The sequence below is a fragment of the Elaeis guineensis genome, chromosome 12, assembly GCF_000442705.2.
Source record: "Elaeis guineensis isolate ETL-2024a chromosome 12, EG11, whole genome shotgun sequence".
In the NCBI taxonomy this organism is placed as follows: Eukaryota; Viridiplantae; Streptophyta; class Magnoliopsida; order Arecales; family Arecaceae; genus Elaeis; species Elaeis guineensis.
In genome coordinates, this window is record NC_026004.2 from 10,577,871 (window position 1) to 10,593,119 (window position 15,249).

The following is a 15,249-nucleotide window of genomic DNA, read 5'->3' on the forward strand; positions in this document are numbered from 1 at the left end:
AAAGAAATTTTAGTCAATAAAAAAAAACTGAAGGACCATAAGATAATAAATTTGAATGAAAAATACTCAACAATACTTCAAAATAAATTACCACAGAAATTAAAGGATCCAGGGAGTTTCACTATCCCTTGTATTATTAGTGATTGTAGTTTTGATAAAATTTTATGTGATTTAGGAGCAAGTATTAATCTCACATCTTTTTCTATTTTTAGGAAGCTGGAATTAGGAGAACAACAGCGAACCACTATTACTCTTCAGCTAGCTGATAGATCTATCAAGTATCCAAGAGATATAGTGGAGGATGTCTTGGTAAAGGTAAACAAGTTTTTTTTTTCCTGTTGATTTCATTATTCTTGATATGAAAGAAGATATTGAGATACCCTTTATCTTAGGAAGACCCTTTTTAGTTACTGGAGGAGCTTTAATTGATGTTTAATAAGAGAAATTGATTCTTAGAGTCCAAGATGAACAAGTTACCTTTAATGTTTTTAAGGCTATTAAACATCTTAATGATAATCAAACTTATTTTTGAATTGATGATATTGATCAATTAGTTTATAAGTATTTTATAGAAAATATATTTGAGGATCCTATTGAAGCTTGCATTATCCAATCAAAAGATGCTTCAGCTGAAGATGGAAGGCAAATGGAGTGCATACGATTGTTGGAGGCCAGATCACCCATTTCACGAGTATATAGATCATGTTTTGAAGAGTTAGAAAAATCATCGACTCCTCTCCCAAAGCTATTAATTGAAGATCCACCTACTCTTAAACTTAAACCTCTTTCTTCTGATTTAAAATATATTTTTTCAGAAAGTTCTTCATACTTATAATTATTTCTTCTTCTTTGATAGGTTTAATGGAAGAGAAGATGTTGAGAGTATTGAAGGAACACAAGAGGGCATTTGCATGGACCATAGCAGACATTAAAAGAATTAGCACATCAGTTTGCATGCATAAAATTTTCATGGAAAATAACTATGAGCCTACAATCCAGTCTCAAAGGAGACTCAATCCAAAGATACAAGAAGTGGTCAAAAAGGAGGTAATCAAGCTACTAAATGCGGGTATTGTCTATCCTATCTCCGATAGTTCTTGGGTGAGTTTTGTTCAAGTAGTTCTTAAGAAGAGTGGGATCACTGTAGTTCAGAATGATAATAATGAATTGATTTCCACTAGGATTGTGACTAGGTGGAGAGTATACATGGATTATAGAAAATTAAATGATGCAACTATAAAAGATCACTACCCTCTCCCATTCATAGATCAGATGTTAGAGAAATTAGCTGGGCATGATTTTTATTATTTTCTAGATGGTTATTCTGGTTATAATCAAATTGTCATAGTACCTGAAGATCAAGAGAAAACTATTTTTACATGTCTTTTGATACATTTGCCTTTAGGAGAATATCATTTGGTTTATATAATGCACCAGCTACTTTTCAGAGATGCATGATGGCTATTTTTCATGATATGATTCAGAATTTTCTTAAGATCTTTATGCATAATTTTTTTATTTTTAGATCTACATTTAATAAATGTCTGCATAACTCGTCTCTTATTTTACAAAGATGTGAGGATATTAATTTTATTTTAAATTGAGAGAAGTATTATTTAATGGTGCAGAAAGGTATAGTGCTCAGCCACAAGATCTTCCATAAGGAGATTGAGGTAGATAGAGCTAAAATTGAGATGATTGAAAAGCTATCTCTACCGACTTCAGTGAGAGCTGTTAGGAGCTTCATGGGATATGTTGGATTCTACCATCGATTTATAAAGAATTTCTCTCTAATTTCTAGCCCTCTATCTAATTTGTTGTGTAAAGATGTTCCTTTTCATTTTTCTGATGAGTGTTTACAGGCGTTCAACATCCTCAAGGAGAAGCTGGTTACCGCACCTATTGTAGCGGCGCCAAATTGGTCCCTACCAATTGAGTTGATGTGTGATGCTAGTGATATAGCTGTAGGAGCAGTATTTGGTCAAAGGAAGGATAAGATTTTTCAGACTATTTACTATACCAGCCACACCTTGACAGAGGATTAAAAGAAATATGCAACCATAGAGAAGGAGCTCTTGATAGTAGTATTTGCTTTAGATAAATTTTATTTTTATTTTATTTTATCTAAAGTTGTTGTATATACTGACCATGTAATTTTGAAGTACCTTCTTGCCAAGAAAGATGCAAAACCCAGATTGATCAGGTGGATTCTCTTGCTGCAAGATTATGATTTGAAGGTCAAAGACAAGAAAGATATCAAGAATGCAGTGGCTGACCACGTTTCAAGATTAGAGAATGTCATGAAAGAGGAGTTGGATACTTGTCCTATCAAAGAAAAATTTTCAGATGAGTACCTCTACATTATTACAGGCAGAAAAATTTCATGGTATACTGATATTGTTAACTATCTGATTGGTAAGATTCTTTCACTTGAATTTTCTTTTCAACAAAAGAAGAGATTTTTATCTATTATCAAACATTATTTTTGGGATGAACCTTTCTTATACAAGTGTTGCGCAGATCAGGTCATTAGGAGGTGTATCTCGAAGGAAGAGATGGAGAAAATTCTACACCATTGTCATAATCGTGAGGTAGGAGGACATTTTGGCCCAACTAGGACAACCTATAAGATTCTTCAATCAGATTTTTATTGGCCCTTTTTATTCAAAGATGCTCATTCTTATGTTTCTTCATGTGATTGCTGTCAAAGAATTGAAAATTTCTCTAGGAGACATAAAATGCCTGTACATAATATTTTTGTATCTGAAATTTTTGATGATTGGGGTATTAACTTCATGGGACCTTTTTCTAATTCTTTTTCAGATCAATATATACATGTGGCTGTAGATTATATTTTAAAATAGATAGAAACAGCAACTTTTCCAACTAATGATGCTAGGGTACTCATCAAATTTTTGAAAAAGTATATCTTTACACGTTTCGACACTCTTAGGACAATCATTAGTGATAAGGGCACACACTTTTATAATAAATAATTTAAAAAAAATTTGAGTAAATATGACGTCATTCACAAGGTAGCTATCCCATATCACCCACAAACAAGCGATCAAATAGAGGTGTCCAATAGAAAATTAAAGAGAATCATAGAAAAGATTGTAAGTGCATATAGAAAAGATTAGTTATTAAGATTAGATGATGCATTGTGGGCATATAGGACTGCATATAAAATATCCATTGGTATGTCCCTATATGGGCTAGTCTTTGGTAAGACATGTCACCTTCCTGTTGAGCTAGAACATAAAGCATATTAGGCAATAAAAATTCTTAATTTTGATATGCAAAATGCAGGAAAGAACAGATTGATGCAACTTAATGAGATGGATGAGTTTTGTCATGATGCCTATGAAAATGTTCGGATCTACAAAGAATATACTAAGAAGTGGCATGATAAAAATATTGTAAAGAGAGAATTCCATATGGGACAGCAAGTTTTTCTATACAATTCACAGCTATATTTATTCTCAGAAAAGTTGAAATCAAGATGGATAGATCCCTATACTATTACTAAAGTCTATCCGTACGGAGCAGTGGAGATCCCTCATGAATTAAAATATACTTTCAAGGTTAATAGCCACAGGTTGAAGCATTACATAGATAAAAATTTCAAGGAAAAGAAGATAGTCTTTCGATTGCAAGATCCAGCTTAGAGCCTTTATGAGAGTCAAGCTGACGACTACAAATCAGAACTACTCGATCAGGTTATTTTTTTCCCTCTTAATTTGATTTTTTTCTTTTAATTTTCAGTAGTGTTTTATTATTCTTTTACTACTTTGGTGTGTTTTCATTTTTATAGAGAAGATAAGCTCATGCCAGTTTGGGGGATACAGGATTACATCACATCAATTGGATACATACCCACAAACAAAAAAGCTTTTTTTTTTCTCTTTGCTCTTTATTTATTTATTTTTAATATTGAAGATAATGTTACTTTTAGTTTGAGCATGGAGAATTATTCTAATCCTCAATTTGGCATGATTAAAAAAAATGGCATGATAAAAAACTCAAAATAATATGAAAATCTTAAAGCAAAAGGAGATGAATTGATATTTTAAGTTTCAGATTTATATTTCTTTTTCTCAATTTAAATAACACTAAAGTGTGAATAGGATTGTCATAGATTTTGATTGAAAAGAATCTGGAGAATTCATACTTCAGAAATTGCATAATTCTTTTGTTAATTTTATCTAGTTCGTGAATGATAGGATTTTTTGAACATATATAACTATAATCTTGTGAATTGACTATTATTTGGTGATTAATTATGTAAACTCTATGATTATGATAGGACACTCTAAAATTTGTTTTATTGTACTTAAGATAAAATCCTAGACAATCTGTTAACTTAGAAATGATTTAGGCATTCTTTGAAACGCTTGAGCCAAAAAGCCTACCATATTATATTATCGCTAGTTACCTCCTTTGAGCCTTAAATGAAAAGAATTGGCTTGTGCCAAGAGCATAGGAAAGACCATCATTCGCTTTTATTTCTTTAGCATCATTAACTTATCTTTTAGTAAAAAATAAATAAATTATCCTTCAAGAGAGCTACAATGCATGATGAGTATTTTTGGAGAATGGTATATGAAGAGAGGTGTGGTTATGATGCATTATTATGGTGGAGCAAATGAAAAGAGGAAAAAAGGGTTCAAAAAAAAAAGAAAGAAAAAAAAAAGGAGGTTCAATAGCAATTTGCCACAATCCCAAGTACATCAAAAAGAATTAGTTTGAGGGTTGTGGTAAAAAAAATAACATGAGGATAACAAAAAAAAAACAAGAAGAAAAAAAAGAAGAAAAGAAATAAAAAAAGAGAAAAAAAAAGATAAAGAGAAGAAAAATGCTACATTTTTTTTATGCTCATCAATTTTGTTAGCTCTCTTGCTATTGATTTCTCCTTATCTTTTCTTTGATAGCCAATACCATAGCCCCATTACAACTTAATAAAGACCTTTTGATCTAAGTTAGTTAGATTGTATATATTAGTAGAGAGCTATGAGAAGAGCAAGCATATGAAGTGTTCATATTCATTATTCATGAGTTTGCATAATTATAACTGAATGCATGAAAAAAACTTTGAATTGATTATTCACACACACATCTCAGATTTCATGAGTCGATGTTATTAACATTTGAATTATAAAATTTTTTAATTGAGTTCTATATATTCTCTTGAATCATATCTATGTACTATCTTTAAAGTATTGAAGTGAATATCAGATTGAGATTAGGATTCATAAAAATAAGCTTATCTGTTGGTTTATCATTCTTTTTGCTTGAGGATGATCAAAACTTAGTTTGAAGGTATTTGATAAGCTCATATTTTTATTATATTTTTTATTATTATTTACTAAATTTTGATTCATTTTTTATTGATGTTGCTAAAAATTGCATTCTAATATGGGCGTATTTTACATTTTAGGAAAGAAGTAAAAAGAAGAGAAACTCATGCAAAAATCATCCAAAAATCAAAAGAAAATGGCCTTCGATACACGATGGACCAGCCGCTTGGTCCATGAGTAGTCCACATCTACAAGATGGGATCTATGCACAGTCCATACACCATGCAACATTGGGTTTACAGTCGACGCAGTAGAACAGTGTCGCCCGGCTTTTATCGCGGTGCATGGGAATGCACAGTAATAGGTTTCATTTTTGCACAGACGGACGGCTACGATCGGGTTTTGCATGAGATCTAACGCTCCTGGTTGGTTGCGGATTGGAAAACTAAACAATGAAGGATTTTTAAGCGCTGATCGATGGCTCTAATTCAATCTGATGGCTAATCCGACGGTCCATATTTGATCTGACTGAGATACGGCTGGTTTAAGGCTTGATCTGAAGCGTTTAAATCAGATCCAACAGCCAGAATTAATTTTTGCCTGATACACTCATTTGGGATACAACTTTGAGGTATTTTTGGACTCCTTGTGCTATCAGAACTCGAGAATTTAGCAGCCTTTAAAAGGAGATGCCTCAAACAACCTGTGGTAGCAACGAACAGAGGCCAAAAAAATAGAGAAAAACAAGCCCATCTTCTCTTCTTTTCTTCCCTTCTCTTTTCATCTTCAAGTCCAACCTTTTTTTCATCAATTTTCTTCACACCAAAAGCAAGAAATTGAAGCAAAATTCAGTAACAAGCAGTATCCTGTTTGGAGTTTATAATGATTTTTATTTTATTTGTTGTTTTCGTTATTTTCATCATGAACTAAATTTCTTTAACTAAAGCTAAGGTGTAGCCACTTTTTTGATGCAATATTCCATATGATTGGATTCTAGATTTAATTTTTGTTCATGAGGAGTATGCAAATATGTTTTTAATGCTTTTAGATTACTAGCCATCTTCTAATTGATCTGATGGACATAGATGATATGGGCCAAGTATTTCTATGTCAATATTTCTTGATTTGTATATCTTGTGTTTGAATCGAATTAAGGTTCCTATGCATGCAGTAATTTTAGTACGCTTTGGATGCAGCGTATTTTAATTAAAGGATTTTATAGAAATTAATACATCATTGCTTATTTAAATTACGTTTGGACCAAAAGATAATTAATAAGTAGTGATAATTTTGCTACCAAAGGGTAGTGAATATTTTAGGAAATTCCACCGTCACATGAAACAAAAAAATTGATCATGTTTGCATAATTGTTTGAATATTGTATTGATTGAGTTGGTGAACCAATTGCCTTAATATTTTGCTGCTCTTGGTTTCAATCCTAAAAATCACATCCTTTTTGTCCTCTTACAATTTCTTAATTATTTTTTTATTTTTTATTTTATTTTTTTGTTCTCTTTATAAATCAATTTTCTAAATAAAATTTAGGAAAGAATTTTTCGGTATTTGTTTTTCAATCCTCACGGGACGATATTCTATTCATAGACTATAGTATTTGATCGACTGGGGCACTTACTATAGTGATAGATTTACATGCATCACCTATCTAGAGCAGCAGTTGCAGCTTTCTCATTTGATTCCTATTGGAGTCCATTTAGCATTTTGACTTCTTATTTATATTTTAGGGGGTGCTTGATCGTGACCGAAATCGAAATGAGAATCGAAATAGCTTGGAATCAGAATGACCAAATTTTCTGAAGCACTTGGTTTGTGATCGGGATTGAGTTCTATATAGATTGAGCCATTTCTATTCCACTCTGAAATCAGAATCAGAATCGGAACGAGACTCCTTCCAACCAAATGGTTGGAATGGAAGTCATCCATTCCAATTCTGATTCCAGATCTCTACTCCCCTCAACCAAGCATCCTCTTTACTGTTGTTTGGCTCTACCCCAACTTCCTTTCATATTATCTTTTATATCCTGTATTTACTTTTGCTGCTTTCTATGATAAAAGCCAGGCGGCTCTGCATCAAAAAAAGGATATACAAAAACATGACAAATAACTCAGAGATCTGGTATTCTCTAAAACCCAATCTCTGAAACCTTGTTTGAAATATAATAGTTCCTATAGTAACTGAGAAACCAGTGGTGGCGGCAAATGTCTACTGTGGTCATGAATTTATGTTCTCCATACGGTAACAGTAGAGACATCTTTTTTTTTTTTTTTTTTTGATGAATTTTTTTCATAAAGGGTTTGATGAAGTAACGGTAGAGACATCAACAAGCAAAGTTTAGGAGTTTTGACTTTGCTTCCTTCACTAGATCCTAGTGCATGCAATGTATGTGATTATTCAGAAAACCACCTTAAGTCATTTGGCGCCACGCACTGACCAATAAAGGTTTTACTATCCTAAAAATAATGACATAATAATACGATACATATCAGCAAGCAGCTTATAGGTGTTTTGTAGAGATGTATATCTGAGATCTCAGTTAGGAAATTACTCCTTTGCTTGTACATGAATGCCACTGCCCATGCACTTGTAACAAGACAGAAGTGATCGATGGCACCAATGTCTGGTTATCAGGAACAAGGAACAGACAGTGCAAGAGGTAATAACACATCAGTGACCTCATTTATCTTAGTTTTGGCTTCCAAACTCCTTCAAGCAGAGCAGGTGTTCCAAGGTCATAACTCAGTCTTACTTTTGTTGGCGGACTACTAACTAATAAATCATGCTTATACAAACCTTTTACCATTATCTTCTTGATGAATTACAAGTCACTAGAAGTACATAAAAAAGGAACTTCCTGGCAAAAATAGATCAAGATTACGTTTGAGATTATATGAATCACGAATGAGGAAAATAAAACGATCATACAATACCGATTGCGTTGCATATCTGTTTCTGTATCAGTTGGGAATTAGACTGCACCAGCATGGATGCAATTCGATCCTCTCCTCTCATTCTCATATCTTAATCACTTCTACCTAAACCAAATATCATAATTCAAATAAGTTAACACAAATAACAAGCAAAATCGATCATCGACAACTAGAAGAGATTAAAGCACTCAAGCTAAGTATTCCTTTAATTTGGAAGATCCTGTCCATGCAAATTAAATTTTGCCTCTTCTCGAGTTCAAAAGAATGTTAGAATACAATTCATCTTATTAAAATTTCTCTCTTCAAGTCCTAATCCTCCTAACCTTTGCTGCATTCAGCCTCACCATTGTAGACCAAGCCAAAACAGAGATATTGCTGCCTACCTCCTGCTGTGGGAGTTGGCATCAATAGGCTTCCCTTTGCAATGCGGCGTGGTGGTATGATCATGTCGCTATCATCAAAAAAAAAAAAAATTATTGGGTGGATGTCTAATCAGGACACCACCTCTCAGGATCTTTTCAATACCACGTGATGCAGCAGAAAAAATAAAAATAAAAATAAAAACAATCAAAATACGTAGATCAGCCACAAAAAGGCTCGCCTCCACGGGACATGCAAACTTCATTATGAAAAAAAAAATTTACAAGAGGAGATCTCACCCTCAACCCTTGTACACCCAATTTCTCTCTCACCAAAAATTTTCCTCACAAAAGCTCTCTCTATTGGAAGACCCTCTGAACTCCTGAAGTACTTGGTATCCGCTGTCCAGGAGCCTCGTACTCTTCTTTCAGCTATGCGTGCTTCTTTCCCTTCCTCGGGTTCCTTCTCGAGTTCACGCCGCGCATCCACAGGAGAACACCAGGCCACCTGTATGCGCACAGGCTTCTCCTCCTGAGAAGCCAAGCCCAAAACACCCACCAGAAGACCACACTGCCACTGTTTCTGTGTACAGGCCCTTTTAAAGACCTTAAACAAGGGTTTAAACCTAATTAGATTAGATTTAGTTCTCCTAAACAAGTCAAATCAAGCTCTTGGATCGTCGGATCAAGATTGAAAACTTCCTAGGCCGTCCGATCGCGATCGGTCCATAGAATAGTGCCGTGGACCGCGAGAAACGCGTAGAAAATGCCCACGCGGTCCGTCATGGACCGCCCGGTCCATGATGGATCGGGATACAGGGCCCAGGCAAGGCACCTGGGCTTGGGCCGGCCCGCGCGCGGGCCCGTGCATGGGCTGGGCCGCGCGCCCGCCTGGGCCTCGTGCTTGGGTCGCGCGTCCCGTATGTTGGCCCTGCCTAGGCCGCACTTTGCTGCTCTGCCGGCCACACCGCCGCCGCTCCACCGGTCGCCGGCCGTCCTCCATCCCCTCGGTTTATGTGCAATCTTCAAAAATCCGTATCTTCTCCGTCTGAGCTCCGTTTTGGGTGATCTTGATCTCGCTGGACTCCTTTTTTCATCGCGAACCTCGCTGTGGGCTGAATCTCAAGGCGTCAAATCCTAACAAAAACTTATACCACGTCGCCAACATTTCAAATCTTAACTTATTGCACTTTCTTTTTCTTTATTTATTTTTTTTTTAAGAAACAACTTGCAAGTTGATCTGGATCTGGCCCAAAGTCAACTAACTTCAGTGCCAGTTATGATGCATGGTCGAATTTGGGTCTTTACCTTCGTTCTCCCAAGGTGCGAGAGTGGTTTCTTTTTCTTTATCTTCGAATTAGTATAGCAGTTATCTTAGCAGTAGCTCTTCGGTTTTTCTCAGCCTATGAATGGTTTCTTTTTCTTCTTCTTCTTCTTTTTTCATCACTTCAAACTAGTTTTGACTTTACTAAGCTTTAAACTAGCGAGTCTGCTAGTTCTTTGAGATCCAACTACCATTTTCCTTTGCAGCAAGACGTCCAGCTGTTGAAGGGGTGAATGATTTTTTGGAAAACCTTGTTTGAGGAGGAGGTTTCAAACCGAAATATCCTTCCATTCCTTTCTTTCCACAACATCCAGCAAGTTGTGATAGCTAAGCAATCCCATGTTATGACAACTACAAACCTGGTATAGTTTCCTCGAGGGGTCCGTCGCGTATCCAATGGTTGTGCCAAAAGGAGATTTCCTTGCTGTGCTAGAAGAAACTCAGGACCTTTAGTGCACTTCTCCATGGCTCTGATGCGAATGTAGCTTCACTAGGATTTATTTGGCAGGGAGGTTTACGTCAATAGTGTGTGGGCTTCTAAGGAGTTTATTCCAAGGCTTATCTGGTTCTTTGGAAAAACTCCTCTAACGCTTGGCTAGAAGGCTTTGATTGAAATTTTTGAGATTAATTACTCCAAGACCACCTAATTTTTTTGGATCGGCATACTTAATCCCCTCGCACCAGCCAGTGACCCCCGAAGAAAATAATTCCAAAGAGAATAAAATAATTCTGCTAGCTCTATTGAGCAACATAATAATTCCAATGAAAATGGCAAGTTCATAGAAAATTTATGAATATAAAATTTCTGAATTTCTATGCTTCATCCATCTACGAGGATTTTGAACAACAAAGAATGAAGTAATCCCCATTTGACACAAGAAGGAAAAGGTGGAGAAAAATTTAGCGGCAATTTCTCTCTATTATGGTCCATCTTGTGTCTCGTTGGACCGCAGAGAATAAATTTATCCCCGTCGCCGGAGGGAAAAATGTGGAGAAAGAAGTTGTAGCACTTTGGTATTCCCGTATAATACAACAACTTCGAACGGCAGAGAATAAAGTAAGCCTCTTTGATACAAGAAGGAAAAGGTGGACAAAAAGGACTTTGGTATTCCCGTATAACACTAAGAACTTTGAACAGCAGAGAATAAAATAACCCGTATAACACTAAGAACTTTGAACAGCAAAGAATAAAATAAGCCCCTTTGGTGCGGCAAGGAAGGAAGAGGTGTTCCATCTCGTCTCTTGTTGGACGGCCGAACCTGGAGCGACGGAAAAAAATTTATAGCAGTTTGGAAGCCTTTCTCCTATCAGAGCCAGGTTTCGATCCTGGGACCTGTGGGTTATGGGCCCACCACGCTTCCGCTGCGCCACTCTGATTGTTGAGCATATTGGTGCTTTTATTTTAATTTAGATATTCCGACCGATCGACGCCCTCGGCCTCAGTAATTGGTTGGTCATTGCAGTTTCCCCTTCTTTCTTCCTTCCTTCATCCCCCGCCGCCACCCATTTTTTGGTGATGGAAGAATGACCCTCACAGACGCATAACTTGAAATCTAACATTTCTTAGACATGCTGTCACATTTCTAAAATTTGCATGTTTAAAAGCAACAACAACATTTTAGTAATATCAAGTAGAACTGACATAGCAAAACATATTCTATGGCTTTGATGAAGTGTTAACTTTGCATGAATAATTCAGCAAGTCTCCATTTTAATCACTCTATGTAATCCCTAAATGCCAATATAATAGCTCATCATCGTAAACCGTACAAACTGTTACAACTCTAAACCATATCTCATAATCATATACTTGTAACAACAATATATTTGCATATGAAACACTTCCTATAAAATTACATAAGTAGCGTTGTTACTTTACCTGAATAGAGGCAATGATTTATCTACATATCTCTCTCTTTTTGTTTGGAAAAAGTGAGGCCAATTGTCCCATTTCAGAGCGCTAGTATAGATGCAACTGCTGCAACTTTAACAAGTTTGAATAATTCTGCATGGAAAATCCTGAATCTGGTATGTAGGCTTGGGAGATCTAGCTGCGAGTTCTGCCATCAGTCTGCTTCACCATTAGTTTCTCTGTCAAATGTTAGAAATCTTCTATGCAAATATCTTATCTCTTAGCATTGTTGTCAGTTAAATAATGATTAATCACAGTAGCATTCCACTGCGACCATACCCGAATCTAGACATGGGCAATGGGCTAGGCCGCCCATTACACGGCCTGGCCCGACTGCTATAGTAACGGGCTGTGCCGAGCACGACCCATTAAAAGAGATTGGACTGGGCTGAGGGCTTGCGGCCCGCGGCCCAAGCCTGGCACAACCCATAAGGGCTTGGGCTGGTATGTACCGTGGGCCAAGCACAGCCCGGCCCGGCATGGTCCAGGCATGGCACGGCCCACGTGCTGGCTTGGCCTCTTTTTTTTTTAATTTAAAAAATATGATTTTTTTTATAAATTAAAAAATATTAAAGAGCAAAATTAAACAAGATGTTAGATTTTTTTTTTATAAAAATAAAAAACTATCTTGTAATAATGAGGGGTTAGGCGTGGACACCTAACGGTTTATTAATAACAATCAAAATGATACAAGGGAGAGAGGGGGGCTAAGATATCGAGTATTAGAAAAAATAAACATCAGGTACCGTTCTTGGGCAATCACTCAAAAGAAACCTAGCGAAGCATGATGCTCTCATCATCCGAACATTCTATGTCTGAAATGCCATAGTACTGAGAAACACAATCAACATACTTAAGTTGTTTCCTAGTCTAAACTCCCTCGCATCTATCTGAATTAGGTGGTACATATCCTTGTTGTTAGCTGATATTTAAATTTCAATTATGCAACAGAACATTCAATATACACAAGTGCTTGGAGAAGGATTTTTATAAATAAAAATGGAGTTTCCCATACAAGCATCTGGTAAGACCATTTAAGTAGAGCTGAAATTCCAGGATAAAGGCAAAGAAAAGCTGAAGGGACTTCTATAACAGCATGGTATGCTCATAATTATATCCATAGTCTACCGTCCCACCCCATACCACCTGATATCAATGTCTTGTGCCATACCAACATTCAATATGCTGTCTCATATCGTAGCACATACTCCACTGCAATATTGTGGCACCCCCAAAACTAGATATTTTATAGTTGTTAGAGGGGTTAAAATGGTAAACAATAAAAAACTAGATGTTATCCAACCCAAAAAAATTTTTAAAAAAATTGAATTAGCATGGCCCATAATGGCCTTAAACAGGCCATGCCAAGCACAGCTCGTAACAGCCTTAAACGGACATTCCAGGCACGGCCAGTAATGGCCTTAAACGGGCCGTGCCAGGCACGGCCTATTTGGGCTGTTTTTAAAAAAAAAATAAAAAAGAAAAGAAAAGAAAATGGACCGCCCATCAAGCCCGCGTGCCGCCCATCAGGCCCGTAGGCTTGACGGGCCATGGACCATATCGGCATGGCCTGCCAAACCTCGAGCCTAGGGCCGTGCCAGACCGGCATTCGGGATAAAGGCACGGCCTGTTTGGACCCTGACCTGGTGGGCCTGGGCCGGGCCCCATCAAGCACGGCCCAGTGCCCATGTATACCTGAATCGCCTTCAACACCATGTATTCTTAGTGTTAAGGATGGAGGTGGCAAATGGAGCCCTTGAACAACCTGCATGCAGCTCCATCATGGGCACAAAGTCCTTCAGTGCAGTTGAACCAGCTTGCAAGATTTGCCATTTCACAATACAAAGATGTCATGTATTTAAAAATGCTGTACATGTACATAGACAGGTATAAACTTTGCACTTCTGAGTCCAACCATGGTAATGCAGTAAATCTGGCGTTTTCATGTCCTTGAATTTTTTTATAAAAAAAATGTAAAAAGCAATTATAGCTTTTCCTTACACAAGGAAAATCAATATTTTGTTCTATTTTGTAAATTTATCTAAAACAATCATAGTTGCGTACTCCAAAGCATTTGCATTTGAGGCCATAGTCCAGTCAACAACAAAACCAGGGTGAAAAATTCTATTAATTCATAAAAAAAGAAAATGAATTTGATAGAAAATTGGGGAAAATTATTTGCTCTTTTTTTTTGAAAACAAAAATCTTTGGTTTTTCTTCAATATTTCTATTAATTCTTGTCTTCTCTTCTACACTTATACTTTTGACTTGTCATAATTGCTGAAGCTATTTCCTGATTTGGTGTTTGTCTCTGGGTGCAAAAATTCCTGACTGTTAACAATTTTGTGTAAGATAGGAACTACCCTGAAACCTTCCTTCAAAAAAAAAAAAAAGAAAGAAAGAAAAAAAGAAGAAGAAGAAAAGAAAAAAAAGAACTACCCTGAAACCCAAAAAACAATCAGCAGGAAGAAAATCCAAGAGTTTGCCATGCAGATTATTTGGAAATGCTACAACACAAGACTGGATGAATATCTCTAAAACAAGCAAATAAGTCAAGACCACAACCAATCAGTTCTTAATACTGTTGTGTATTGGGGGCCTTACAAACCTACAGAACGATTGGTGACAAGTAATATGCTAATAAATATGCAAGTAAATCAGTCGGAGAAAATGCATAGTCTAGAATTATCACCGGAAAAAAAAAAATACATAGTTCCAAATCAGCACAAAGTACAGAACAAAACATGGGATTCACATAATTACTCTCAGCTCTCAGAGCACTCTTATGGTGATCTATTTATTTGTTTCACCACTAAGGGTGTGTTTGGTTATACATTTTGATTTTTAATTTTTAAAAAATATTTTTTATTTTTTTAAATTTTTACTATTGAGTAAAAGCAAAAAAGTAAAAAATATGTTTGGTAACTACGTTGCTATAAAGCAAAAAGCAACGTTTAGAAATGACAGATGAAGAGCTGAAAGATTCAGAAAGGGAGGGAGAAGGAGGTAGGAAGGTGAAGAGCTCGACGAAGAAAAGAATTCGAGCTCTTTACTTTTTGATTTGGCATTTTAGATGTGCGGAAGTAAAAAAAGCAGAAAAGCAAATTTTGGAAAGCAAAAAATTTTTGCTTTGTATATAAAGTAATTATTTTGATTTTTAATTTTTGCTTTTCATAGTATTACCAAACATTGATTTTTGATTTTTACTTTCTAAAAATTGAAAAGTAAAAAAAATATTTTTTTTAATGGCTAATCAAACGCAACCTAAATAAAAACAAAGAACACTTTCAAAAAGAATAGTGAAAATAAGGACAGCAGGGAACTAGTCTTGAGATAAAAAGGAATACACGCAACCTTCTTAAGAGATGAAAAAGAATACAAAAAATGAAAAACTTTATTTAGAAACTGTCA

At 35.9% G+C, this 15,249-nt stretch overlaps 1 non-coding gene across 1 annotated transcript; it reads right to left on the reverse strand.

Annotated features, from left to right (window-relative positions):
* Positions 1 to 11,231: 11,231 nt before the first annotated feature.
* Positions 11,232 to 11,303, reverse strand: TRNAM-CAU (transfer RNA methionine (anticodon CAU)). The gene has a single exon. It is a non-coding gene; the product is annotated as a tRNA-Met (tRNA).
* Positions 11,304 to 15,249: the final 3,946 nt, after the last annotated feature.